The sequence below is a fragment of the Cynocephalus volans genome, chromosome 7, assembly GCF_027409185.1.
Source record: "Cynocephalus volans isolate mCynVol1 chromosome 7, mCynVol1.pri, whole genome shotgun sequence".
NCBI lineage: Eukaryota > Metazoa > Chordata > Mammalia > Dermoptera > Cynocephalidae > Cynocephalus > Cynocephalus volans.
Window position 1 is genome coordinate 69,694,806 of NC_084466.1, and position 6,000 is coordinate 69,700,805.

A 6,000-nucleotide genomic window follows, 5' to 3' on the forward strand; every position below is an offset into this window, starting at 1 on the left:
ATATTTGTTGCACAGCCACTTCATTTATGTCACTTTTACTGAAAATTAAATATATCTTCTTTTGGAAATGCTTTAATAGTAACTCTCTACCTTTCAGGAGGGGAAGGTTATTCAGAGCTGTCTGACAGCCGGTGTGTGCTGATGCAAAGAAGAGGAAACCAGGCTTTTTCATCTCCAACTTCTTTGTCACACTAGAAAGCTTTGTTCTGTTTCCAAGATCACAGGCCTGCATGCCGACCTTTGAGGACAGAGGGTTCGTGCTTACTCTTTCCAGATTTCACAACAAATTACCCTACAGTGAAGGGTAGACTGAGGCCAAAACAGCTATGGGAAGGGTGAAAATTAGAGGAAAACACTATGAACAGAGAGATTTTCCATTAAATCATGTTCTTCTCCCATACACCATGCATCTAAATTAGTGTTGCAGCACGACATGCAGCAGGCTCACCATCCACCTAGCCCAGTTTTCTGGGGTCTCGCCAAGAGTCAGTATGTACATTTCAAAGTTAAAGCTAATTTGGCCTCAGAGAATAGGAAAGGAAGATGCTTCAGCACTGTCTTTGGTGGAGAAGTAGTAACTTCATTAGAAATAATTTTCTATTCTTCACCATTATGTCCCTTGGTCCTGGCCCCAGTGTCTGCCATAGAGTGGGAGCACAATAAAGATTTGCTGCATAAGTGATCAGCTATTCCAAAAGCCCTCAAACAGTATTTATGGTTGAATTAGAATAATTCTGTGTCACACTTTAAATCTTAAACCATTATGAAGTGGATGTGTTTCTATGAGATACTATGGGATTTTAATTTCTAGAGGTCTCCATAAGTGAAGGGATCCTCGTCTCTTTGGGCTCTTACCTCTCCCCCCTAGGGCTCAATTAAAATTATAGTAAGGGAACAGAAGAGGTGTAATAACAAAGCCAATTTAGAGAACAAGAGGGTAAGGTTGACAGGTGTCTGGAAGACAAAGTACATGGAGGAACAGTGAGTGGAAGAAGATTTAGCCCAGGTGTGCGTGGAGAGTCCTGCAGGTGCTGAGGGAGCCTCCCCGTGTGGCAGGACCTTACAGAGCCTGGTGACTTGTAGAAGTTACTGGAGTGAAGAGAAGACTGAAGACAGTGACAATCCGTCTATGAAACGGGCACGCTCCACACTGCTCCTCAACTCTGGTACCAAGAACCCCCAGCAGCCAGGAGTCTAACCTCAGACAAAAACAAAACCTCCAGCCAACATATGACCAGAGGGGACTTTTCTAAAGAGATCAAAGGATCTTTCTGGGAAAACCTGGGCAGTGTTTTTGGTACCCCAGCACAAGCCATCTCCATTCCGGCGTTTGAGGAGCTCCAGCACCACGATCAGATCTCTAGCGACTAGACTGAAGGCTTCCAGTCGCCAAGCTCCGCTCCTGTGCTTGGAGCTCCTAGTCAGACTCACTCCTTTCTCATTCCTGAGAAAAACCTGACACTAAGAATCAGCAAATGCTTGGTAATGCCTGCAGTATGATGAAGAAAGAGAACAGAAAAACTGACCCCCGGAGGAAACGTATAATTCAGGGAATACAGGAAGAGTCGAATAAAAACCCTGCAAAACTATTTATCGTTAAAGGGATGTGATATGATATTACATCTTCAACACAATGCTGTAAAAAAGGAAGAATTGGAAAATGGTAAGAAATCCGTGAAAATGTTCAATAGAAGAAATCTCCCCAAACCTGGAGCAAAACCCCAAAATATGTAAATATGAGCATATAAAATACACATATATACACACACAGAGGATCAACCCAGAGGGGGCCCAGTAGGAGACTAATAGGAATTCCAAAAAGAGCAGAGAAGACTAAGGAAAGAAGGACAGCAAAGAAATAATACAATGAAAATATCCAGAACTAAAGAAATGAGCTTACGGTTAAAAAGGGCCTCCTGAATGTTCATTAGGGGAAGTGGAAAAGGCCACACACCATATGGAAGTTTCAGAACAAGTTATCCAGAGAAGATCTTAAAAGCTTTCCAGGAGTGGAAGAAAATAAACTTCTACAAGAAACAGGAATCGTACTCGTTTCTTTTTCATCAGCTGCACTAGAAGCCACGGAATAATAGCTTCCAAGTTCAGGGAGAAAATGATTTTCAACTTGGGACACCTATATCCTGTCAAATTACTTGTGAGGGCAAAATAAAGAATTGTTAGACACAGAAGACTCAGAAAGCTTACCTGCCATACACCTTTTCTTGAGGAGTTATTTGAGCACAGACTCAGTAAAACAACAAAGTAACGTGAGAAAGCCACAGGATTCAGGAAGCAGCAGATGTGACCCAGTATGTCAGCTGTATGAGTGACTTAGCCACCCGCTCATATCTGAGCAAGAATGGGGACTCCGAGAAAGAAAGGGATTTCATAGAACATAGAGTTGGAAGAACTTGAAGGCACATTATAGGCAAAGGATGAATGAAAATAAGAAAAGCACCTGGAAATTATTTTTTTTAGAAAAGATTGTACAAGAAAAACATAATACAAATATGAATCAAATTAAAACAAGACATCAATGAGCTTCAAAAAAACAAAAAAGAAAAAGTAAATTAGCCGTGATTTTGAGCAATTGAGTGGCACAGGGTTGTGACACTGTGATTACAAAGAAAGAAAATTAATTACAACACATACTTGGTTCTGCTGTGAACCAAAATTTTCACAAACATAATGTTAGTGCTGTTTATTAGTTAATGTCTGTTAGATTCAACCTGAGGACAGACTATAGAAGACTTAACTACAGATTGCAGAATGGAGTTTAAATGTATCAGTCATGGAGATCACAGGGTACAGCTTTCAATAGCTGGGAGGTGGAAGTAGAGGTGGGGAGTCGGGGAGGGGCAGGAGCCCAGATCCCCTCCTGTCACAAAGGGGAGGGCCAGGAGATGCTGTCTGTATTTGATAGAACTAAAACCAAAAGTTTAAGCATATTAAAGTTGCAAAAGTGAACAACAGAACTAAAAATTGTGATGTAACTATTGTGTGTGTGTTGTGTGTGTGGGAGGGTGAATAAAGCTGAATTTGAATGTCATTACAAGAATCAGTAATTATTGTCATAAAATAACAGCTTAATCATATTTATACAGTTGAAGATCATCAGCAGGAGAATGAAAACCCTAAAGGCTGAAGTGGTTGCCCTCGGGAAATGGGACTGAGGCTTGGAAATAAAAAGCAAGGAACAACTGCCTTTCGTTATAAGTCTTCCTGTGTTATTTACTTTTTTTTTTTCTCTTTGACCAAACAGAAACCAAACATAATGATCCTACCCTTCCAAGGTTATGATGAGGATCAGAGATAATCTATTTCTAATGTCTTGAAATATAATCAGTGAGCTATCTTGTGGCCGTAATTAGAAAATTTGCTCCTGGTGTTACTGGATCTTCAACCTCCCCCACCCATATTTTGGGGGGCGGGAATCCTGGGTGGTTCACTCCCCAGCTGCCCTGACCTGCTGGTGGCCTCTGCCGTCGTTCCCGCTGCAGCTGTCTCTCTCTTCCCACCTCTCCTCATAATGCCACCTCCACTGCCGGTGCGGGTGCCCTCAATCCTGCCATTACTGCTGTTGCCATTTCTCCCTCAACTGCTGCCAAAACACATCAAGCAGCATTTTATTATTATGAATTGACTGATAAGTTTATAAGTTCAAATGTATGAACTCAAAAACATATTTAGCTCATAATTGTATAAGTACTCATAATTAACACATTTCATGATATGCAAAACTGCTGTTTCTGAGTTCTAAACCATAGAATCACTTTAAATTTTTTTTTTTTCCTTAAAAATAGAGTAATGTATACTCATTTTAAAACATTTGAAAAATAGACATAATTGCTTTTTTCCTCTTTATTAGCTTGGTACAAAAAGAAATCCCATGTGACCAATATTAAAATTAAATGGCTCTGAGTCCCCATACCACTGCTAATAAAAGCTCTCTCTTTCCTCCTTGAGTACTTTGGCCTGAAATAACTCCAAAACCCCCAGGAATAATTGTGCCTCCTCTTCCTGAGGTGTCACTGGCCAGAAATCTGGAAGTCATCCTCAACGCCTCTTTCCTCTTCATTCTTCACATCTACTCAATACCAAGTCCCTGGAGGAATTAAGCACCTCGCCCAGGTCACATAGCCTCCAGTGAGTGGGCCTTAGGAGCCAAAATCTAGTGCTTAGGAGGCTGTGCTAATACACACTGCTCTTAGGTCAGGTTATACTTACTGGGGGGCATGGGAAGGGGCCGATGGAGGATACGTGTAGAATAAAGCCTCTCCCAGCTCCTCCTCCCACCCCCAAATAATCAGAAAGTTTGAAGGAATAGGCCAATAACTCATATATCCATCACCAGACTGAACTGTTAATATTTGCTGTACTTGTTTTATTTATTTATTAGTTTTAACTGTACTAGACTATAATAGAAAATGATTGAATAGAAATGATTTCATATAGTTTAATGTGTGTGTTCATGTGTTATTGAACAATTTGAAAATACCTTTCAGACACATATGAAACTTCAGAGTGTATCTTCCAAGAATAAGGTTGTTCTCTATAAAACTCATGATATTATCACACCTAAGAAAGCAATTCCCTAAAATAATCTAATATCCAGTCTATATTCAGATTTCCTCAATTGTCTGCAAAATGTCTTTTATAGCTTCACTTTTTTGGATTCAGAATACAATCAAGATTTATTCGTTGCACTTGATTATGTTTTCATTTATTCTATATCATCCCCCCACATACCCTTTTTCTAAAAAGTGACTTGGACATTTTAAATTGACTTGGCCAGTTGTGTAGAACGTAGATTTGTCTGATTGCTTCCTGCTGGTGTTAACTTGTTCCTTTGTTCCCCGTGTTTCCTGTAAGTTGGGAGTTATGTCTAAAGATTTAGATTCAATTTGACAACTCGTGCCAAGAACATTCGTGAGGAGTTGTGAACTTACACTGCGTCACATCAGGAGGCACAGTTGTTCCATTATTAGCAATGCTGGGTTTGAACACTCGATTAAGATGGCAATTGCCAGATCTAACCACTGAAGGGTACAGTTGTCCCTTGGTATCCACAGGGGATTGGATCTAGGACTCTCCTGCTGATACCAAAAGCTGCAGATGCTCAATTCCCTTACATAAAATGGTGTAGTGCAGCATTTGCGGTAGGAGACAATTTTCCACTGGTCCCTCACTTTTCTGCACAACTTGTGATTGGGGCACTTGACTACCCTTTTTTTTTTCCTGGACCACCTTTTCAAGGACGTTTGGATAGCAAACAGCCTTGGAAGATAAAGATAGCACCTCCCTCTGTAGCAGATTTTTAAATATTATTTTTTATTGTGGTAAAAAATGTATAATATGAAATTTACTATTTTTAAGTGTAGAGTTCAGTTGTGTTAAGTATATTTACATTGTTGTGCCAACAGTCTCCAAGATTTGCAAGATCTTTTTCATCTTGCAAAACTGAAACTCTGTACCTGCTAAACAACAACTCCTCATTTTCTCTTATCCCCCCAATCCCTGGCAACCACCATTCTGGATTTCTATTTCTATGAATTTGAATACTCTAGATACATCACATAAATGGAGTCGTGCAGTATTTCTGTTTTTGTGATTGGTTTATTTCACTTAGCATGACGTTTTCAAGTTTCATCCATGCTGCACCGTGTGTCAGAACTTCTTTTCTTTTTAAGGCTGAGTAATATTCCATTGTATATTTACAATGTATATGTTGCATGTTGTGAACATACCACACTTTGCCTATCCATTCATCCATCGATGGACATTTAGGTTGCTTCTATCTCTCGGCTATGGGGAATCGTAAGGCTATGAACATGGGTGTACAAATGTCTCTTGAGACTCTGCTTTCAATCCCTTTGGATATAGACCCAGAAGTGGAATTGCTGGACCATATGGTATTTCTATTTTTAGTTTTCTGAGAAACAACCATGCTGTTTTTTACAGCAACTGTTACCACCATACGCTCCTACCAACAGCACACAA